General features: G+C 42.6%; 1 long non-coding RNA gene across 1 annotated transcript in view; it reads right to left on the reverse strand.

Annotated features, from left to right (window-relative positions):
* The window catches only part of LOC137636774 (uncharacterized), a 53,180-nt gene extending 28,863 nt beyond the window's left edge, over nucleotides 1-24,317 (reverse strand). Inside the window, exons 1-3 of the long non-coding RNA XR_011043214.1 lie at nucleotides 24,231-24,317; nucleotides 20,150-20,302; nucleotides 19,496-19,758 (exon numbers count right to left, since the gene is read on the reverse strand). This is a non-coding gene — a long non-coding RNA (uncharacterized lncRNA). The remainder of the gene's footprint in view (nucleotides 1-19,495; nucleotides 19,759-20,149; nucleotides 20,303-24,230) is intronic.
* Between the last annotated feature and the right edge of the window lie 428 nt (nucleotides 24,318-24,745).

Below are 24,745 nucleotides of genomic sequence, written 5' to 3' on the forward strand. Positions count from 1 at the left end.
CATAAGCCAGAATGAAAAGTGAATATAAAATAGGGTACACCGGGATCCAACTCTGTAGACCGGTGGCCAACCAGACTAAACAGAGACTAAACCGCCGGGCCACCCGGAGGACAAAGTCCATAAACACTTAACTACCCCCTCTAAAAGGAGGGAAGGCAACGGTCCCTTAGTGGAGGGGGGAGAAGCCTAGCCTCCCACCAAGCTAGAGGGGGAGCGTGGGGGAGGATCACGTGATACGAGGCAGCAGGGCTACCAACTGACGATCCCCAACAGACAGATCAAACGGAGTAATGGCACAAATATTCATTATAATAATAATAAAAGCGTTAAATATATGAATAAACACATAGAAAATTTTTGGGCAAGGCATGCAACATAAATAATTAAATCGCAAAAGACACACCTGATGGCTAAAATAACATTGCCGCCTTAGCACGGTCGGCAGCCATAGCGATACGTAAATGATATCGGCCCAAAAATTGAACCACGAGGATTCTAAACGCTAAATAATGAATATTCACAATAACAAATAATATTTGATAATAAAAATAAAACACATAGTAACACCGCAAGTGAAAATTAAAAGCTCTCAAAAACAGGAGTACCAACTGTAGTGAAATCAAGCAAGATCAGTATGAACGAAGAGAATAAACTCCTATAATATAAATATTAAACGATCTAGGTTGCTCAAAACACAGTAAAACCCAGCTTGGTACTTAACTTGGACGGTGTCTCCTGGGAAACCGACGAAGAAGCCATAATTCACTAGAAAATATCCAAAAATCGAGAGCACTTGAAAAATGCGGGTTACTGCACAAGTCGTGCTAAACGGAGTTGGGTTCTGAGCGGATGCATTGTAGTAGTACCGAGTGAGGTTGAACGGCTCTCCTCTATTGGGGTTCTCTGTCGTGGATTAATCTAAATAGTGCGGGATCTCTGGAATATACGCCCAATTTTATACCGACACCAATAGGTGAGCGAGCTAGTTAACCTAGCACTCCTTTACATTTTTTCTCTGGTATATTTAGCAGTAAATTACCTAAGAATAAGTGCTTAAATGGAGCTTATTCACTGGGCGGCACAGGTTCGAGCCCAGAAAGATATTTTGCGGACAGTAACATTAAAATAAATACATGATAATCAGGTATGCTAACAGTCATGACTTCTCAATCACAAGACTCTCACTACACAATATTCCCGTAGTTTTATTTCAGCCGTGGCCAGATTGTGGAATGACCTTCCTAATCGGGCAGTTGAATCGGTGGAACTTGAGAAGTTCAAACATGCAGCGAATGTTTTCATGTTGAACAGGCTGACAGAAGTCTTTCCTCATTGTTTATTTAAGACAGATCTAATTTAATGTTGTTACTGGTCTCAAAATATCTTATTTCAATAGTTCATTACTTCTCATATAGTTAATTTATTTTCTTACTTTCTTTTTAAACTGGAATATTTACCCACTTGGATCCCTTGGGCTTATGTCATCCTGCTTTTCCAACAACAGTGTATATCTTCAGCATCAACCAAGCTGACCATTCTGCTAAACGCAATTATATATTTTTTTTCTTTTTTTTACATTATTGGCCTCTTTTTAACTACCCTTGTCCTTATGTTTTTTTTAAATTAACTTATTTTCTCGACAATTCTAGGCTTTCGAGAGTATAAAATTCTTATAGTAGCATTTACGTAAAATCCATCCATCCATATACCAAGGCACTTCCCCCAATTTTGGGGGGTAGCCGACACCAACAATGAAACAAAACAAAAAGGGGACCTCTACTCTCTATGTTCCTTCAGCCTAATCAGGGACTCAACCGAGTTCAGCTGGTACTGCTAGGGTGCCACAGCCCAACCTCCCACATTTCCACCACAGATGAAGCTTCATAATGCTGACTCCCCTACTGCTGCTACCTCCGCGGTCATCTAAGGCACCGGAGGAAGCAGCGGGGCCTACTGGAACTGCGTCACAATCGCTCGCCATTCATTCCTATTTCTAGCACGCTCTCTTGCCTCTCACATCTATCCTCCTATCACCCAGAGCTTTCTTCACACCATCCATCCACCCAAACCTTGGCCTTCCTCTTGTACTTCTCCCATCAACTCTTGCATTCATCACCTTCTTTAGCAGACAACCATTTTCCATTCTCTCAACATGGCCAAACCACCTCAACACATTCATATCCACTCTAGCCGCTAACTCATTTCTTACACCCGTTCTCTCCCTCACCACATCGTTCCTAACCCTATCTACTCGAGATACACCAGCCATACTCCTTAGACACTTCATCTCAAACACATTCAATTTCTGTCTCTCCATCACTTTCATTCCCCACAACTCCGATCCATACATCACAGTTGGTACAATCACTTTCTCATATAGAACTCTCTTTACATTCATGCCCAACCCTCTATTTTTTACTACTCCCTTAACTGCCCCCAACACTTTGCAACCTTCATTCACTCACTGACGTACATCTGCTTCCACTCCACCATTTGCTGCAACAATAGACCCCAAGTACTTAAACTGATCCACCTCCTCAAGTAACTCTCCATTCAACATGACATTCAACCTTGCACCACCTTCCCTTCTTGTATATCTCATAACCTTACTCTTACCCAAATTAACTCTCAACTTCCTTCTCTCACACACCTTTCCAAATTCTGTCACTAGTCGGTCAAGCTTCTCTTCTGTGTCTGCTACCAGTACAGTATCATCCGCAAACAACAACTGATTTACCTCCCATTCATGGTCATTCTCGCCTACCAGTTTTAATCCTCGTCCAAGCACTCGAGCATTCACCTCTCTCACCACTCCATCAACATACAAGTTAAACAACCACGGCGACATCACACATCCCTGTCTCAGCCCCACTCTCACCGGAAACCAATCACTCACTTCATTTCCTATTCTAACACATGCTTTACTACCTTTGTAAAAACTTTTCACTGCTTGCAACAACCTTCCACCAACTCCATATAACCTCATCACATTCCACATTGCTTCCCTATCAACTCTATCATATGCTTTCTCCAGATCCATAAACGCAACATACACCTCCTTACCTTTTGCTAAATATTTCTCGCATATCTGCCTAACTGTAAAAATCTGATTCATACAACCCCTACCTCTTCTAAAACCACCCTGTACTTCCAAGATTGCATTCTCTGTTTTATCCTTAATCCTATCAATCAATACTCTACCATACACTTTTCCAACTACACTCAACAAACTAATACCTCTTGAATTACAACACTCATGCACATCTCCCTTACCCTCATATAGTGGTACAATACATGCACAGACCCAATCTACTGGTACCATTGACAACACAAAACACATATTAAACAATCTCACCAACCATTCAAGTACAGTCACACCCCTTTCCTTCAACATCTCAGCTCTCACACCATCCATACCAGACGCTTTTCCTACTCTCGTTTCATCTAGTGCTCTCCTTACTTCATCTATTGTAATCTCTCTCTCATTCTCATCTCCCATCACTGACACCTCAACACTTGCAACAGCAATTATATCTGCCTCTCTATTATCCTCAACATTCAGTAAACTTTCAAAATATTACGCCCATCTTTTCCTTGCCTCCTCTCCTTTTAACAACCTTCCATTTCCATCTTTCACTGTCTCTTCCATTCTTGAGCCAGCCTTCCTTACTCTCTTCACTTCTTTCCAAAACTTCTTTTTATTCTCTTCAAGTCAAAGGTTAGGCCGACCGCCATTAACTGTGGTTGATTACTGCAAGGGCGTGTGATCATAAACACCCTCTGCCAAACCCGATGATTTTAGATATATGGATGCGGCTAGGGCCAAACCTGTAAGCATTGATGTAGGGATAACGGAGGGAAAGAAGACCTGTAACCCAGAAGTAAACTACTAAAGTTTCATAAAACTTATTCACTGTAAAAGGTTTCTGTCATCCTGAGCATGTTATTTAAAGAGAGAGAGAGAGGAAATCTATATCAGTCAGTTGGATCTAAAGTACAGCCATTTTGTTTAGTGAAAATTGAAATGACCTTCCTATCAATTTTCACAAATCAAAATGGAAGACAAATGTAAAAAACATCCAGTAAATCTCATGAGGTTTCAACAACTGTAATTGCTATTAGTTGATCAACTAGAGGAAGAGAGAAAGCACACTCTGACATATCAACAATTCCTCAAGATTGCAAAGTTTGCACTGAAGAATTCAAGTATGTCCACACTAAAATAAACTTCTTTTATTCCCTTGAAGGATGAAGAGTTCTAATAAAACCTTAGAGTTCCATTACATAGACTGTTTTAACTCCACCGTATTATTTATACAAGAAACTGAATAAGTATATAAAAACAAACAAAAAGACACAAACCTATTGGGCACTTTGGGTATTCTGTACAACGGTCCTGGCGTGTGTCTTTTCAAGAGGGGAGCCTGATTTCCATCCAGCTGTATCGGAGTTCCATCAACTTCGCCCCATGTCATGAAGGGAGAGGTGTCCATGCCGGGCACCGGGGAGGGCGCGCTTACGAAGCTGTAACCGTTGAATTTCGGAGTATCTTTGCCCAGCTCCTTTCCTGGAATTAGAATGGAAAATAAGTTACATTGGCTCTTCAGCAAAGTATCGGAACCCCAACAAACATTGCACCATTTAATGGAGGTCCAACACTTAATAACAGTCAGATATACAATCACAAATAATCCATTTGAAATCGTAAATTTCAGTATCAAAAGTTCATAATGAAACATTGTAATAAAACAAGACGTCATTTGCAATATGAAACTATTTGTTGAGTTTTGCAGATGAAAATCATGGGCACGTGAGTTAGGTGATGCCTAACGTAGGCCTAGATTCAACAAAATTTGACTTATAAACAACTTCTTGGAACTTATTCATAGTTTATAAGTTGAGAACTTTTTGTATATATTTTGCATGCACTCTAATTGTCTCAGAATTATAGCCATTTTATTCAAATGTTTCCTATCCCGGAAAATTTTTTGAACTACCTTAGATACAGTCATCTCCACATGACTGAAATGTCTCAAAGCCTTCTTTATGGCTGTGACAGCCTACTGGAAACATCCCTGCCTACCAATATGCTGGACTGGAGTTCAAGACCCACCAAAGCTTGATAGCTTTTAGTCATGTCTGCAACCTTACCGTCCTTGTGTGCTAAGGATAAGGGGTTTGGGGGAGCCTATAGGTCTACCTGCTTAGTCATCAGCGGGCACTGCCTGCTCCCTGGTCTTACCTTAGTTGAATAGGGGCCTTAGGTTTTGATTATATGTATATGTGATCACTTTACAATTCATGAGTGATATTTAAACATATTTTCACTTATACTGTATAACCATTTTCAATTCCTCCATATCTTTAAACTTCTCAACGCTTCAATCTACATCACTACATCTATACCGAGCAAAACATTCTACCTTTCACAATCTTGTACTAAAGTCATAGATACACATCCTAATACCTATCACATTTACTTCCAAATACTACACATATCAACTTGTATGTTTCCATCAACCATATCTAAATTCATTGCTCCATCTGCCTGGGTTGTTGCTATCTTTAAAATTGTTCTCTTCCTCACATTTGCGTTCGACGTTTTATACTACCATTCGTCTCTACACTATCCCCTATCAAAATTACATCGTCTGCTATCTATTTTCACTACCTCCTATCAATACATAGTTTGCTGACATCGGCTGATTCCCTCGTACCAAACATCATCATCCGTCCTTTATCTAACTTCTTGTATTACTCCATCCATACAGATATTAACCAACTTTAAAGACATGACCATCTAGATCTTTTATTATTATTCCGAAAAACGAGTTATAATAATTGACAACATATCAATATCAACTAATTGACAAAATTTTCGTATAAAAACTGATAAAAAGGAATAAGATTAGGAGAAAGTTATGAAAGTATTGGAAAACATTGATAATAATTGAGAAATAACTATCCATTGTAAGAACATTTAGAGAGAGAGAGAGAGAGAGAGAGAGAGAGAGAGAGAGAGAGAGAGAGAGAGAGAGAGAGAGAGAGAGAGAGAATTTTGTATTGGTCTTAACTATACAAACCAGAGGCTTTGGATAGGAGTATGACTTCGGAGAATCTCTAACGGCCATAAGCTTTCATCGAGTTAAACACAATTGTCTGACGGGTGACCTTTGACCTGGGTTCTACAGGGTGGTTGAAGCAGGCAGTGTAACCTAAAGGTCCTAGGTTGGCGTAATGAAAAACACAAATGACTTTAAAAACTTCTTATTTGTTCCTAAATGAAATAGAGACCATCAAATTTTATAGGAGACTTATCCCAAGCAAGGCAAAAGGCCCTATAACCAATCTGGCTGATTAACCGACCCGAGAAATGTCAACGTACGTTGTTCCCGTAGAGGATTGAAAGTCGTGACTCAGGTCAACCTTCCAATGACCTGAGCTAAATGTCGCAGGTGTTAGGCAAGGTCTCCACCAGGAAATGGACGAATGTCACTGAAGAATCTATCGCCTTGAGGATATGGCATCTGAGATGTGAGGACCTATATGAGCAATATCCATCATCCCCTTATCATACAAGGAAGGGAGAGATACTTTAGATAAACCATGAGAACATCTGATGGGAAGACTCTCCCTGCTGCAGCGTATATCAACTTTCTCGGGCCCTGTATCCTTCTCTAGGACATGAGACTTCCCTTTTCCCAGTTGATCACGATCCCCAGATCATGGCAAAAGTTAAGAAATCTGTCTCGATCCTGGAGCAGTTGCCTCTTTGAGGACAACTAAAACCATTCGTCCAGATTTCTCAATAAGTGGATCCTGTTCAAGTGGGCCCAAACTGAAACAAGAGTGAATGCTCACATAAACACTTGAGGAGTGATAAACACTCCAAAGCCTAGGACTTCAAACTGGTACACGACTCCATCAAGGACAAAGAGGAGGTAATTTCTGTCAGACAGATTGATTGGTATTTGAAAATATATGTCCTTAAGATAATCAGAGATCAGTAAATCTTCCTTCCTGTGCTTGCCATTTTCATCTTTAAAGAACTTAGTTGAAGAAACTAGTTCAAAAGAAAGAGATTGATGCCTGGTCTCCATCAGGAACAGCTGACTGAAAAATTCTGGAAAGCAATCTAAGGTGACTTTACGAGCATTCTTCTTCATCATCACCTTTACCCCTGCAACGAGCATCAAGGCTTTCTTTCATCTATTCCTACCTATGTCACCATTCCTGGTACAGCAAGGCTGGTGGCAATCTCTGCGTCGGACGAAGAAGGCTCCTCCATTGTAGCGGGCAAGGAAACATCAAGTATAGCCTCATCACATCTCTCCTCTGCAGGTGGTACAGCCAAATATGAGGGAACAACTTCAGAAATCTTCTGGGTCCTAGCAGCAGCCAGAACCTCAAGAAACTTTTCTGCTGACTGGGCATCATCATCACCTAAATAAGGCAACAACTTACCAAGATCGAGTTCCTTGAGAGAGAAGCAAGCAGGTATTATCTTCACCAATAGAAGGCAATATTCCTCTCGCTCAAAGGACTCCCCAAGCGTAAGACGGAGACTCCCTTCCCCTTCTGAATTCCTCTGGAGGCCAAAGGAGACACAGAGGGTTTCGTACACAAACCTGGGAAGGAGGACCTGAGGAGTCCGATGGCAATAAATCTATTTTAAACTACTTCTTTCACTTCATTGTGTACTATGCTCACGACACAGGCAGCCCCCCCCCACACTCATTACTGGGGAAGACTGCAAGCAATCATATCCTCTGTACAAACTACAAGGTTGATGGGGACCTACGTCAGTCTTGCTCATATACTGGCCGCATCTTCAGCCATGCCTGCAAGGCCAAAACTACGTGTCTCCCCAAGGAGCCGATATCATCACCAAACACACTGAAAAGAGAAACCATAAAAGACCATGAAGTTAGCCGACTCGCTTGGCCGAGGCCAAAGCTAGCAGGAACACCGTCTTCCAGGTTAGGTGGCGATCTGATGCCTGGCGTAATGGTCTCTGAGAACTCGAACCACGTTCCATGGGGGAGGTCTCACTTCCGACTGAGGGCAGGTAAGTTCATAACTACAGTACGTACGAGTAGAGAAAGTTCTAGCGATGAGGAAATGTCCATTCCTTTCAAGCCTGAAGGCGAGACTTAAGGCTGAGCAATAGCCTTTCACTGCCGAGAATGAAAGGCGCATTTCTTCACGCAAATACACGAGGAACTCCGCTATTGTTGGAATAGTGGCATCGAGTGGAGAGATACCCCTTCCACAACACCAACCACAGAAGACTTTCCACTTTGCCTGGTAGACTGGGTAGACTGCTGCTGAAGACTTTCGCAGGTGTCCAGACAACCTGATAGCAACTTGTTGCGAAAATCCTCTCTCAGAGAGGAGATCCTGGATAGTCTCCAGGCGTGAAGCCGTAGTGAACCTACGGCTTTGTGGAAGATGTTGGCATGTGGTTGTTTGAGTAGATTGTGTCGTGGAGGGAGTTCTCTTGGTGGCTCCGTTAGGAGTTGCAAGGTCCGGGAACCATTCTGCGTGATGCCATAGCGGAGCTATGAGGGTCATTGAAAGATTGACCGATGTTCTGGTCTTGTTGAGTACCCTCCTCATCAGACAGAACGGGGGAAAGGCGTAAACGTCAATGTTGCCCCACCGTTGTTGAAAAGCATCTTGCCAGAGAGCCTTAGGGTCTGGGACTATGGAACAGTAGAGCGGGAGCCTGCAGTTCAGAGCCGTTGCAAAGAGGTCCACAATCGGAGAACCCCACAAAGTCAGGACTTTGTTGGCTACTAGATGATCCAAAGACCACTCGGTACTCACTATCTGAGATGCTCTGCTCAGATTGTCGGCGAGCACATTCCTTTTGCCAGGAATGAAGCATGCCGATAGTGGTATCAAGTGGATTTCAGACCATCTCAGTAACTCTACTGCTAGATGGGATACTTGCTGCGAAAAAGTACCTCCTTGTTTGTCGATGTAGGCCACTACTGTGTTGTTGTCGCTCATCACCACCACAAAGTGACTTGCCAGGTACTGTTGGAACTGTTGAAGGGCTAGAAAGATGGCCTTCATCTCTAGGAGATTTATGTGGAGGTACTTTTCTGACTCTGACCAGAGGCCTGAGGTCGTGTGGTGCAGCACGTGGGCCCCCCACCCTTTTTTTTGAAGCATCTGAAAACAGCATCAAATCCGGGGGGACGACGAGAAGATCCACTCCTTTTCATAGGTTCTCGTCTGCCACCCACCACTGGAGATCCGTCAGTTCCGCAGGTCCCATGGGGATCTGGATGTCCGGGGAGTCGTACGCTTGATTCCAACGGGACTTGAGTCGCCACTGGAGGGATCTCCTCCTGAGGCGACCATTGGGAACTAGACGGGCCAGCGATGAAAGGTGACCGAGGAGACGTAACCACGATTGGGCTGGAAGTTCTTCTCGTTTGAGAAAAGGTCTTGCGACCTTCCTCAGCCTTGCTATCCTGTTGTCTGATGGGAAGGCTTTGTGGAGAGTGGTGTCTATAATCATGCCTAGGTATACTATACCAGTCTTTGAGTGGGAAGCAGAGAAGACTTCTCGAGATTTACCATGATCCCCAGATCTTGGCAAAGTCTCAGAAGTTTGTCTCGGTGTTGAAGAAGGGTTGACACCTAGTCTGCTAGGATTAACCAGTCGTCCAGATAACGGAGGAGACGGATGCCAATCCTGTGTGCCCAAGATGATACTAGGGTGAACACTCTGGTAAAAATTTGTGGTGCTGTGGAGAGACTGAAGCACAGCACCTTGAACTGGTACTTTCTGTTGTCTAGGCTGAATCTTAAGTACTTCCTTGAAGACGGATGGACTGGGATCTGGAAGTACGCGTCCTTTAGGTCCAGTGTGCACATTAATTCTTGCAGTCTTACTGCTAGTCTGACCGTGTCTGCCGTCTCCATGCTGAACGGAGTTTGTTTGACAAACTTGTTTAAAGCCGAGAGGTCAATGACTGGTCTCCAGCCTCCAGACGCCTTCTTTACAAGAAAGAGTCGACTGAAGAAGCCTGGGATCCGTCGAGGACCTTTTGGAGAGCGCCCTTCTTCAACAGGGTCTGGACTTCTGCCCGAAGGGCTTGCTCTCTTGCCGATCCCATGGCAAGGGAGTTCAATGACACTGAATTCGTCGTCAGGGGAGGTAGAGATGTTATGAACGGGACGCGATATCCTGGACTGATCACAGAGATTCTCCAGGAATCGGCCCCGAGTTGCTTCCACCTGTTTGAGCAACTTTGTAGGCATCCCCCCCAATGGTGGTAATGCAGGGGAACTGCCTATCCTAGCGTTTGCGGCCTCGGCTGCTCCCTCTAGGATTCTTGCCTTCCCTGGAGGACTTTTTGCCTTTCATTTCTTTGACAGGAAAGGGCTTAGACACCAAGGTCTTCGCTGCTGTTGTCGTCTTAGTGGTCTTGACTGGACGGGACTGCTGTGGTGCTGGAGGCTTATAGGGCTTGGATGTTAAAGCCCTATGAAGGAGGGAATCTTGATGAGACCTCCTCCTCTCTGCGGCATGTTCCACATCCTTAGGCTCGAACAAGACGGATCCCTCTAGGGAGGAATGTCTGAGCATATTGATCTCGGTGCTAGGGACCTTCTGATGGAATCTCTCAGCTACAGTACTGCATCCCAACGTTTCAGGATGGTATTTGCCCACAAGTTCGAGACTTGGTGGACCAGAAACTCATTCGTGCGAGTACCTGAGAGAAGGAATGTTTCCATAGCTTTCCTGGTACGTTCTTTGGAGAAATCCTCAGAACATATCAGGATACCCAAGGTCCCCAATCAGATATCGAGCCACGAAGCGGATTGCATAGCACACTTTGCAACTTTCTCCTAGTTAAGGATCTCGGCTGCCAAGAACGAGACTTGCCGGTTGGAGTGTCTCTCAAGAGGGACTCCCCTGGTTAGCTCTTCCAGCGAGTGGTGAGGAGGAAGAGCTAAACAAGGCTCCTCAAGGATCTCGAATTACCTCCTCTGCTGTACGCGGAGGTGGGAGGAGCTTGTTGGTGGCACCAGAACGGTTGGAGGAGGACATCTCGGAGAGCTGTTGTAAGATCTTGTCCCTGGTACTCTTAACCCCTTGAGACCAGGGCAGTGCTGCACTGGTTTTGGAGGGTTTCTGAATACCGAATACACGGTCCAAGACCGTGTCCTTGCCCTCTCGAGGAGGGATCTCTGGGTCGGAAAACGCATGTTCTGACTCTTGCTGGTCTCCTTCTGCTGTAGGACCTGCAGCGAAGTTTCCTTCTGTCCCCAAAGGCTCTTCTTGGGGAGAGTCACGGACATTCCCTGAGTGGCTAGTTGGCTCCATCCTAGCCCTAGAAGAGGACTTCAGCAATGTTTTGAAGTCCTTAGATTCCTTCCTGAGAAGGATGTAGACCCCTCGGCGCGAAGAGAGATTTCCCCCATTGGTGCGATGAGGGAGTCTCTCTCTTCGCGTGATTCCCTTGGGGACGGGAAATCTTCGTCCGAAAGGGAAGGAGAGGCAGTCTGAGGAAAAGAAGGAACCTGCCTCGAAGGTCTGCGTGGAGTCAGTTTCGCCCTTGGGGAATTGACCATGTCTGGAACTCCTCTTTTTCTCTTCAAAGGGGTAGAAGAAGCCATGGTTCTGTGTCCCAATTCAGAGAAGACAGGCTTGAAAGCCTGCGTTACGGCTTTGATTAGTGCACCGAACCAGGGCTGTTGGCTGAAATATACGCTGTCAGACATACCCCCTGAAGGGACAGGGATTGAAGGATCCCTGGGAGGAGTCCCCATCATTGGTGGGTTCGCCTGTGGTGGCTTTGAGATTCTGGACCCCTCTAGATGTTTCCCTTCTCCCACAATGCGTGGTATTATGCACTTACGGGGAGGAAAATGAGGCGATGGTGACCTTGCCGTACGTAGTTCAGTAGTCTCGCATGCGGGAGAATAATGGTGCTCGCGCGAGGGAGAATAATGGTGCTCGCGCGAGGGAGAATAATGGTGCTCGCGCGAGGGAGAATAATGGTGCTCGCGCGAGGGAGAATAATGGTGCTCGCGCGAGGGAGAATAATGGTGCTCGCGCGAGGGAGAATAATGGTGCTCGCGCGAGGGAGAATAATGGTGCTCGCGCGAGGGAGAATAATGGTGCTCGCGCGAGGGAGAATAATGGTGCTCGCGCGAGGGAGAATAATGGTGCTCGCGCGAGGGAGAATAATGGTGCTCGCGCGAGGGAGAATAATGGTGCTCGCACGAGGGAGAATAATGGTGCTCGCGCGAGGGAGAATAATGGTGCTCGCGCTGTGAAAAAAATTAATCATAGTTGGGGAAAATACAAACCATTTCCACATAACGAGCTTGGGTTATAAACGTTTTAAAGTAACTCTCATTATCAATTCCCTTTTGTCATAATGTCTGATATTCTGCCCCAGTACTGTACTATAATGATTTCCCTTATATTGACTGTAAAGATTCAATTTTTCTTAAATAGATTTACATATTTTGCCGGCAACAAATTCATTTAATTTTATAACAGAAAGTCATGAATAGAAGCATTATTTATAGTTTTAAGGGGTATTGTAATATTTTTTGGTCCTACCAGTTGTCTAATCGTGTTTTTGCAGCACGCCCTACTCTCTGTAGGGTTTGAATGTGTAACCAGAGTTTGAGTAAATAGAAGTACTGTACTTTACAAGAATAGGTTCCTTCATCAAGAAAAGAAAAAAGAACAGATACGGCAGACATTCATGTTGACAGAAGTTCCCAATTGTAAGGGAAGTTTACTCGAGACCACTGTATGTACAGTATATAGGAACAGCGTATCTGTCTAGTACTGCTCAAAACAATTATGAATGTGGTTGATGGCCTGTTACCAGTGTGTAGTGGTGTGTGTGTCTGCTCTGTATTCATTTTTCACTGCCTGTGAACTGTAAGTACCATCATGTGTTTGACTGAATAACACCACAACCAATGTATTATAAGGCCATTGGCGATTGCTAGTGTTGTTGACAAAATTTTTGAGACATTGTTATTGTGGGCCTGCAGAGACCTGCACGGCATCGTATGCGGCCTGACCGTTTAGAGTTTGATAATTTTAAGTGACTTTGCAGTTTCGTGGTGAACTGGATTTTGAAAGGACAGTAGTGATTCATGGGAAAGTATTGTAGTTCAGTAGTCTCACAGATTTATATATTTCTTATGGGTGGTTGGTTTGAGATGGCTTAGTAAACGTGAGTGACCAGTATGTGAATAATTTTTCTATTCTTTTTCAAAAATTGTTTATCTGGTTATCCTGTGGCTGAAGCTTGATGTAAAGGGATGCTAATTTTGCCTTTAATTTTCTATTTGGATTGATGGGTCATTGTAATTGTAATCCTAACAGTTTTGGTTAAATAAATATTTTTTTCTTGTTTTTTATAAAACAGCATCTCATTCCAGTTCCTTAAACCACTGAGTTCCCCTACTCAGCCACTGTTTTTTTTAATCTTTCAAATAACTTATTATAATCCCTTTCACCTAATGTTCTTATACTTATGATCAGCAAGCTGGAGAAGCAAAGGTTTAAGTCAGGATCTAGCTGGGTCCCCTTGCCCATTATAAATCAAGGGGTGGTGCCCAGTGCTTTGAACTGTTACTTAGGTTTTTGGGTATTCCACCGTTGTATGTTTGTTGTGTAGTGAACGTCGGGTTGTGGTCGGCATTCGGATACAAGGCAGTTTGGGTGCTACCTTTGGCCACAGTCCGCAAACCACTACAGCGCGAGGGAGAATAATGGTGCTCGCGCGAGGGAGAATAATGGTGCTCGCGCGAGGGAGAATATCGGGGCTTGCACGCGGGAGACTATTGGTGCACGGGCGCGCATGGGGGAGACTGTTGGCGCGCGAGCGTGCGTGCGGGAGAGTATTTACGCGCGCAGGATTAATACGTTGAGTGCGCGGGCATGCGAGAGAGAGAGTTCGCGCGCACCTATACCAGCCGTAGGGCGTGCGGGCAGGAAAAAGATCCCTAGTGCGCGGGAGAATGTTGGCGCGCATCCTATGGAGAGAATGGATGAGCCTGAGCAGGGCGCGCACGCGTATCCTTTTGGATGCGTGCGAGAGAAGGCCCTTGATGCCCTGTGTTAGGGTTTAGTGATGGGGCCTGATGAGCTACTAAGGAGCGTTTGTCAGGTCTCGTTAGCGCGTATGTGGTTGGCGCGCCTCAGCGTGCTTAGGTGAAGCCCTGTTAGGTCCATATAGAAATGGTGACGGCAGGTTGGCAGATCTGTCGGATAGAAGGTCGACGTGTCCTTTAAAAGGACGACCTTCCACCGAAGGAGATCGCGAACGATCTGCAGAAAGGTCCAGGACCAGTGCAGGAGCAGTGATAGATGATTGGTCTCGAGGCTCCTCTGCAGTGGACTGCATCGAAGATGTTGAACCAAAGAGGCGTCTCCTCACCGCAGGTTGAGGAAGGCCTCTATGGCGACGAGATAGGCAAGCCTTCCGACGAATGCGCCCCCTGGGGCCCATTAGATCAGCAAGCTGACCTTCTACAGTCCTCTGAAGAGGAGTCTCTATAAGTGAACTCCCCCGAGGGGGAGAAACACTAGCAGGAGAGACTGACGATGGACTTAGTTTCTCCCTCGTAGGTTGAACAGGAACGGGAGAAACTAAGCCGTCAGCTACCGTAGAGTTTGGAGAGGCAAAGGTGATGGGTGATACCGCATTGGATACCTCTGCCACCACAACGTCGACAAGAGACAGAGGATCAACCTCTGACGGTGACGATTGCTTGACAGCGGCACCAAACCGGATGTAGTTAAGCAAAACCTCCTTGGAGGGCGAACCCGTAAGCCCCAAGGAGGACCAAAGCTGAAATAAGGTGGTTAGTGACATATCCTCCCCCGGGGGGAGAGGTGGAGCTGCTTCGCTAGGGGAAGCAACGTCATCTCTCGAGTCCCGAGGTTGGTAAACAATACATCGGTCTACGCTACCACTCGACGGTCTCTTGAAAGAGACCGACCGAGTAGGAGCTTTGGAGGAGGTTTGGGCAACGGAAGAAAAGGCCTTGGGTTTTTCTCCTTTCAAAGAAACCTTCAAAGGAGAAATATCCAGTTTGGACCTTCTTCCGTCGTCGCGAAAACCTCTCCCACTGCGAGGTAGACCACTCCCTACACTCACTACACCTGTTATTGCTATCACACCGTTGGCCCCTGCAAGAAGGACAAAGGGCGTGAGGATCAGTCTCGACCGCCGACATGAATGTTCCACAGAGGCGGTCGGGAAACCCAGGGCAGGTGCGCATGATTGCAGAGGCCAACTTCACATATACAGAACTAGAAAAAAAAAGACAAAAGCAATTAAATGACTGCCAAATGACGGCGAGGATGAGAGCAGACACGTCCGACCACCATCCGAGCCGAGAGCAAAGTGAGCCCAAGCACAGGTGTGTGAGAGGGGGGGGGGGGGGGGGGGGGGGTAGCAAGCTACCCTCCCCTAACCCCGCTAACTAGCGGTGTGGGTAGTAAATCACAAATTTTTAAGTAATTTGTATTTTTCCTAACATACTTACCTAGAACTACCTTCTTAGGAGTTACTGGTTAACTCTACCTAACCGACCAGCTTTTTGTATAGTTTACCCCCCTCTTCCCGTTTTCTACGGGGTCAACCTTTGGCAGTGTGGTACGTGCCCTGAGGCGACCCCAGGGTCGACAGTAAGTTTCGTTGGAATAGGTATTACTCGATCCTGCAGGTTCTCGGGGAAGGATGGGAGGGCCATAACCCGAAGGTAGTTCTAGGTAAGTATGTTAGGAAAAATACAAATTACTTAAAAATTTGTGATTTGTTCCAACACGGTTACTTACCAAGAACTACCTTCTTAGGAGACTTGCACTTTAGGAGGTGGGAGTGTCCTGCAGGGATCAGGATTCGACGGGGAGGCACGCGAGAGAGGGAACCTCTAAGGAGGTCTTGGTTCCAAGACCACTTGAAAACTGCACGAAAAGTAGGGGAAAACTATCCAAAAAACTCAGTGTCTAAATGGCTTACCTTTTCAAAACCAATTCCCATACATGTCCTCTTGAAGGGTGTTCCTTTCAGTGATTAAGGTCTTCTCAACATCTTCCTGGCCCGTTCGATCAGGGGAAGGAAGGAAAAAGGGGGGGGGGGGTAAGGTTAAGGAAGGAACTAGTGTCTCTTGGCATTAACACCCCCGGTTACCCTGGGGCTATGACCTTAGATCTCCTGAAGGGCCGACACAATTGGGCCAATAGAAAACTTGTCCAAGGATTTTCTCGTACAATCTTTTAGATAATGTTCCGTGAAGGTGGACTGTCTAGACCAGGTCCCAGCCTTCAGGATCTTACCCACAGCCATGTTCTTCTCGAAAGCCAGAGAGGTGCTCAGAGCCCTGATATCATGAGGTCTTGGTTTTCCAGGGAGAGGAGTCCCAGAAGCCTCGTAGGCCCTCCTTACCACTTGTCTCAGCCAGAAAGAGATAGAATTTTTCGAGACCGGTTTCTTCACGCGGCCTGTTGAGATGAATAAATTTTTGATCTGAGGGTGGTATTTTGCAGTCCTCTCCAGGTATTTTCTTACAGTTCTCACGGGACATAAGAGTAGATCCTTAAGGTTGTCGGATCGAGGGATGGCTGGCACCGAAAACCCTCGAACCGAGGATCCCAACACGCTGGGTTCTGCGTTTTCGCCACAAAACTAGGGACGAACCTAAAGACAACTTCCCTCCACCCTTTGGAGTGTGAGACCTCGTAAGAGAGGCCGTGTAACTCGCTAACTCTCTTCGCCGAGGCCTGGGTCACTAGACAGTTCTTTGTCCAATGGGTTAACCAAGTTTTCGGCCCTTCTGTGAAGAAGTATCTTCATGAGCAGAAATTGCCTTTAAAGTGCCTGCTATGCCTTGACAATGCACCTGCTCACCCCCCGGACTTTAAGATGATATCTTCGATGAATTCAAGTTCATAAAGGTGCTGTATCTTCCACCGAATACCACCTCTATCCTCCAGCCCATGGACCAGCAAGTCATCTCGAATTTCAAGAAGCTCTACACCAAGCACCTATTCAAGCAGTGCTTTAATGTCACGCAAAGCACAAACTTAACTTTGTGTGAATTTTAGAAAAGCCACTTCAACATCGTGCACTGCTTGAAGATCATAGATCAGGCTTGGGTGGGATTAACTCGACGAACCCTCAATTCTGCCTGGAAGAAGCTGTGGCCTGATGCAGTTTCTCCCCGAGATTTCGAAGGTTTTGACCCCGAACCTGATCCCGTGGTGGGTGCAGCGGAAGACGTAGAGGAAATCGTCTCCCTTGGCAAGTCCATGGGTCTGGAGGTCGACGCAGATGACATCACGGAACTCGTCGCAGAACATCACAACGAACTTACCACAGAGGAGCTCAAGGAACTCCATGCTATGTCTGAGCACATGAGTGATGACGAGGAAGGGATCGAAGAGGTAGAACATGTGTTAGGTTCGGCGCAAATAAAAGAGGTGTTAGGAAAATATCAAGACATGGTTGACTTCATCGACAAATACCACCCAAAAAAATTGCAGGTTTGTCGTGTAGTTGCACAGTTCGATGATGTTTGCCTAACTCATTTTCGAAACATTCTGAAAAGCCGTAACAAGCAACTTTCTATCGATAGCTTCTTTAAAAAAACTACGAAGCGAACTCGTGATGAAGAGAATGGAAGTGGTTCAAAGAAAACGGCAGAGTGAAGAGAAAAAAATTCAATCAATTTTAAGTGGAGAGAGTGAAAGTGATTAAAATTAATCATCAAAAAGAAAAAAAGAAAATGTAAAAAAATATAAAATATAAAAATAAAAAAAAATAAATAAGCTAAGTTAGGTTAAAGTTCACTTAGTGTAAGTTAGAATAGGTTACGGTAGTGTACGTTTATCGTAGTTAACCTTTCTACCTCCTCGCCGCCCGTCCGTCACCTCTCTGCGTAGCAAGACCAACACCACCTGCGCTAGACTTTCTAAGGTAAAGTGACGCTAAAAACCCGTTTCTTATTTATCATTTTTTGATAATTATTCTTTTTTACAGGTCTACAGTATTATCTAATTTAGTGTGCATTATTGTCATGTGTAATTATGTGTAGTAATTTATTAAGGAGTTATCATAGGTTTTAGGGCTCAACCACGGATTAATCCTATTTCAATGTATTCTTATGGGAAAATTCGTTTCGACATCCGAACATTTTATACATCCGAAGTCGGCTGTGGAATGGATTAAATTCATATGTAGAGGTACCACTGTACTTGTCGTACTCAAAACAATCCCTGTGTGCATGGCAGGTTTTCACTTCCTCTTACTAATTCCTCACAAAAACCTAGTCATGAAGGAAGTTGAAGACGCAGTGAAGAAGGTACTGAAGAACTTCTTCATCATCAGCCTGGACGTTGCCACCCTTATCCCGATAAACCTCTCTTAAATTTCTTCCTCTCCTTTGAGAATTCTCCCCACTGAAGAGGAGGAAAATCCCTACAATAATCACAGGGATATTAATGTGTGCAGTCATACCCCTCTGCAAAAGCTAATAAGTCGGGATCCACATCTGGCTATCATTATCATTATCATCAATTCATAAGCTAATACCCTAGTTGGAAAAGCAGGATGCAACAAGCCCAGGGGCTCCAACAGGGAAAATAGCTCAGCGAGGAAAGGAAATAAACAAAAGTAAAATATTTTAAGAAGAGCAACAACATTAAAATAGATATCTCCTATATAAACTATAAAAACTTTAACAAAACAAGAGGAAGAGAAACAAGATAGAATTGTGTGCCCGAGTGTACCCTCAAGCAAGAGAACTCCAACCCAAGACAGTGGAAGACCATGGTACAGAGGCTAAGACACTACCCACGATTAGAAAGCAATGGTTTGATTTTGGAGTGTCCTCCTAGAAGAGCTGCTTACCATAGCTAAAGAGCCTCTTCTACCCTTACAAAGAGTAAAGAGGTCACTGAACAATTACAGTGCAGTAAGAAGAATTGTCTGGTAATTTCAGTGTTGTTAGGTGTATGAGAACAGAGGAGAATATGTAAAGACTAAGCCAGACTATTCGGTTTGTTAGTGTGTAGGTAAAGGGAAAATGAACCGAAACCAGAGAGAAGGATCCAATGTACTACTCATGTACCAGCCACAATTATGGCCCAGACAAAGCCGCACGTCTGCCCATTGAAATGCCATAATCAAAAAATAGCACAATCAACACAAACACTCTGGAAAGCAAAAGAAAAAAGCACTAAACAGCCCAACAAGAGATGCAGGTAATTAAGACAGTACAGCACCGCAGCCGAAGTGATAGTGAGGGTCCCTCCCCTTATCGGGATAAGCCTCTATGCTCGCCTCATTAAAAGTTTATCTGTTTTTCAAACTTCACTGAAGTTATACTCCTGATGAAGGACAAAGGTTTTTATTATGTACAGGAACAAGACTGATATATCCTCTCCAGAATTTACCTGATCCAAAAAAGAAAAACAGCTGCGCTCACTCACCTTCAACCTGAATTTGGCACATGTTCACCACATCCACGTTGTCGCCATCCTTACTTTCCTCATTTTCCTTAGCATCCCGGGACGACTTGGGCGATCCTTCCCGACCGCCTATGAGCGGCGTCGCGTCGCCCGTGTTCGACAGCGGGGTCTCGAAGGTGGCCGGGCTGTCCTCAACGTTTCGGAACGAAGACGAGTCCCCGTTGGAGTACTTGGCGTATTTCCACATCGGGAAAGAAGTCCCTCTCGATGATCCGCTCTACTTCCTGGAAGCAAACAAATAATTAATATCCGAACTGGAAGTCCAATTTAAACCTTCATAACTGTAGATGACAGTACTATACAAAAAGTCCTCAACTTATAAACTAAACAGGTTCCTAGAAGCTGTTTGAAAGTTAAATTTTTAAAAATTTTGGCTTCACCTAACTTGCATGGCTATGATTTTCAGCTCCAAAACTCAACAAATGATAAAATTTCATACTGCAAATGTCTTCTTGCTTACTGCGTTAAATTATACTGTATATTGTTTTACAACTGTATTTCATTATGAACTTTGGATACAATATCTGAGATGAACAATTTCAGTTGGATTCGCGTCTGTGTCTCCGAATGTTCATAAGTTTATAAGTGTTTGTAAGTCTAATACCTTCTACTTACTTTCACAAATGTGTCTTCGTCCAACACTTTTTTTTCCTCTTCCTCGGAGGTGGCACGCAAGGTTTTTTGAAGACGCTGTTATCGGTTTCTGAAACCACCAAGACCCCTGCCGAAGACGGTCGTGAATCTAGCTGGATCATTGTGGGATCTCCTCTGAAACGACGGGACATTCATTAACTTATGTGGCAACTTGTTAACCCCTTTACCCCTTAAGGACGTTCTGGTACCCCTTTACCCCTTGGACGTACCGGTACGTCCTTGCAAAAAACTGCTATTTACATTTTTTTTTTTGCATATTTTTGATAATTTTTTGAGAAACTTCAGGCATTTTTCAAGAGAATGAGACCAACCTGACCCTTCTATGATGAAAATTAAGTCTGTTAGAGCAATTTAAAAAGAAATATACTACAAAATGTCCTTGAAAAAAAATAACCCCTGGGGGTTAAGGGTTGGAAAGTTCCAAATAGCCTGGGGGTAAAAGGGTTAATTATTATCATTTTAATCCTGTATATTCAAGTTTATGGTTTTTTTCTAACGATTAAAAAAAATTTGCTATCTATTACCAATTTATCTATTCTGGCTAATTAATTCTTATTTATCATTATAATTATTGTTGTTGTTGATCACAAATAAGATATTTTCTTAGAAATCCCTCTGAAAATCCTCATCGTATTAATAACCGCTTCATTTTACCAAATGAACCATATACTTTATAACTGGTTAGCACATACTCGATGCATTTCTGACTATTATCGCTAGTGCAAAGCACTCATTAGTCGTCTATAAACCTGCCCAAAGCCAAAATCTTACGCATATTCAGTGGAAAAGGGTTTGCATACATGCGGAAATGGATTATATTTCACTAAACATAACTCTTTGTTGGAGAGCAATTCCATAAAAATACTTAAACAACAATGTGGGTAGTTTGTAGAAAAGCATGATAAAAAAGTTAAAGAAACCCACAGTAAAAGATCTAAGACCAATTGCCCTTACAAATGCCTCATACAAAATATTTATGGCCCTTATGAAAGATGAAATAGAAGAACACCTTGAGAGAAATATGGAGATGAAAGAAACGCAAGCCGGGTTCACAAAAGGAGGAAGAGTAGAAGATAATTTATTTATTTTACAATACTGTGTAGAAGAAAGCTACAAAAGTAAGGGAAGATTAATAGTAATTTCAATAGATTTCAAGAGAGCATATGACTCAATAAAGAGGGAAAAAATAGAAATTATGAAAGAATATAGAATATAGAATACACCCATTTGGAAGAAATCTACGAAGGAGACAAAACCAAAATAAACATAGGATATGAATTAGATAAAGAATTTGAAGTAACGAGTGGGATAAAACAGGGATGTACGGGGTCAACTACTCTATTTAAACTAATTACATATAAAATAATAAATGAATTAGAAAAAAAAGGAAAAGGCTTTGAAAACAAAATAATAAAGATTAGGGCATTGTTCTTTGCAGATGACTGTCTAATTGTAGCAAAAAATATAGTAGATGCAGAAGCAAACATAAAAATACTAGTAGAAATATGTAGAGAATGTGGGCTAGAAATAAACAAAAATAAGAGTCATATAATCATATATAATATGAAAGAAAAACCTAAAGAAATAGAGGGTATTAGAGTAACAGATAGCATAAAATACTTAGGAATAGAGATAGAAGGGAAAAGAAATATGTTTAAAAAACAAAAGAAGAAAATGATGGAAAAGGCAGAAAAGCTAGCTAACCTAACCTAATCAATTATTGCGAAAAGCTGCCACAAAATACTGATAGGAAAAACATATTTGAAAAATGTAGCCTTACCCGGAATATTGTATGGCACGGCAGTAAAGAACATAACAGAAAGTGAAATAAAACGATTACAGCAGATTGAAAACGGAGTAGGAAGAAAAATTTTGGGAGCACCATCATATGCAGCAGTAGCGACACTACGGGGAGCGATAGGAATGTCCGAAATGAAAACTAGGATAGCAGGAGGAAGGCTAAGGTTTGTGAAAGGGATAGAAGAGGGGAGAAATGATTTGCTGAAGACAATTCTGGAAGAAATGAAAGAAAATGAAAATAACAGGTGGATGAAAGACTAAGAAATGGATTAAAGATATGGAAATGAACGATAGAACCTTAAGGATAATGGGAAGAGAAGAGCTTAAGGCCAAAATTAGAGAAGTAGATGGTAAAAAGTGGAGGGATGAGATAAAAGAGAAAAATAGTTTAGAAATATACGAACAAGAAAAAGGGCAAATAGGAGAAGAAATGATGATAACAAACCTAATTCTATTATTATGTATAGAGCTAGGGCCAACTGTTTAAAATTAAACGATAGGAAAAGACATGAAGCGGGAGGTAGGGTAGAATGCAAACTATGTGGGGGCAGTTAATGAAGACCTCGCCCACTTCATTCTCGACTGTCCAGACCTCAGCGACGAAAGAAGAAAAATAATGGAATTGCAACAGCCGTATGAAGAAGAAAAGAAGATAATAGGAAACGTGCTGTTCAAGAAAGAAGGAATAGAGAAAAGAAAAGAATATATCTATCAAATGTGGAAAAAAAAAGAGAGAAGATAATAAAAGAATTAGAATAAAGAAGAAAACCAAGGAGGTGCCGATGGAAATGCGAATCCCTCCGCCCAACAAGAACAAGAACAATGTGCACCCCTTAATTACTTAAATTTGAGGTAATTGGATGTTGTTTGTACAATAATAGATGCACGCGATAATTACTCAAATCAGATGTAATTGTAAATGGTTTGTAGAATGCCGGGCACACCTACTAACTACTGTACTCAAATAAGAGGTACTTTGGAGTTAGTGTATTTGTTGAAATGCCGGACACACACGTTAATTACACAACTTAAATGTAATTCTATTTGGTTTGTAGGATAGCAACAGCTAATTACTCAAACTAGAGGTAATTCATATTTGTTTGTAGAATGACGGACACGCACATTAATTACACAAATTATAAGTCAAAGAGTAATGTTTGTAGAATGGGGGATGTACACATTAATTACACAAATTATAAGTCATAGAGTAATGTTTGTAGAATGGGGGACGTACACATTAATTACACAAATTATAAGTCAAAGAGTAATGTTTGTAGAATGGGGGACGTACACATTAATTACACAAATTATAAGTCAAAGAGTAATGTTTGTAGAATGGGGGACGTACACATTAATTACACAAATTATAAGTCAAAGAGTAATGTTTGTAGAATGGGGGACGTACACATTAATTACACAAATTATAAGTCAAAGAGTAATGTTTGTAGAATGGGGGACGTACACATTAATTACACAAATTATAAGTCATAGAGTAATGTTTGTAGAATGGGGGACGTACACATTAATTACACAAATTATAAGTCAAAGAGTAATGTTTGTAGAATGGGGGACGTACACATTAATTACACAAATTATAAGTCAAAGAGTAATGTTTGTAGAATGGGGGACGTACACATTAATTACACAAATATTGGGTAATTGGCAGTTTATAGGAGGGTTATTTGCCAATGTTATATGAAACCAACTTAGGTAAGGTTAGGTACCAATGCATATCTCTTTACAGGAAGAAATTCCTATTCTCTGCGCCCCCAAGAGGACCTGTCCGCTGATCTGCAAAGTCTCCCTTACCACCAATAGAAAATTGGAGTGCGGCATGCATGGTTAGGCCTACCTTGGCCTAATCAATGGCTAGATTAAGTAATAAACCTTCAAAGAATAATTAACACCATTATTCGCCTTGAACCTAACTTACAGTAGGCTATAGGGCCATACCACATTACCGAACTAGCCTACTGTGCAGGCAAGCAGGCTTACGGTAGGCAATGCAGGATTTCTCACACAACTAGGTATTAAACAAAATTAACATTCAATTATATATAAATAAAATTAATAATCATCTTAGTTTTTTATATATATATTTTCGGAGACGTAGTCTACCTTAGGCTAAGTTTTCCTTCGCGATATCGTACGTTATTTTACGATATTTGCTTATTCAATGATAATAAATGCCTATATATAAGATAATATCATATTATACAATAATATAATTAGAGTATTTTACCTTAAAATGGCGTAAATATTAAAATATGTATAATCACGTGTCGAGTTCAACTTTGTTTACTTCCTGTGCTCTCTTGAGCAGTGTTACCAGATGATTTCCACTGGATTATCGTACATGAACCTTAAAATTATCGTTTTTTAAACCAAAATTATCGTACACTCTTTCAACATGATTATATTACCTGTGCCTTAAATAAATTAATATCGTAATGAAATTCATAATCTTTACTTTTATTCCCTTCTACCTTGTAATTAGTTAGAATAACACCTTGCTATCATCAGTTTTGAAGTTTTTATTGTTTTTATAGGAAATATTTATTTTAATGTTGTTACTATTCTTAAAATATTTTATTTTTCCTTGTTTCCTTTCCTCACTGAGCTATTTTCCCTGTTGGGGCCCCTGGGCTTATAGCATCCTGCTTTTCCAACTAGGGTTGTGGCTTAGCATTTAATAATAATAATAATAATAATAATTACCTATTGTGGTCAGTTTGGACTTCTTAAATTCTTCTTTTA

Source organism: Palaemon carinicauda, unplaced genomic scaffold, assembly GCF_036898095.1.
Source record: "Palaemon carinicauda isolate YSFRI2023 unplaced genomic scaffold, ASM3689809v2 scaffold386, whole genome shotgun sequence".
Classification (NCBI taxonomy): Eukaryota; Metazoa; Arthropoda; class Malacostraca; order Decapoda; family Palaemonidae; genus Palaemon; species Palaemon carinicauda.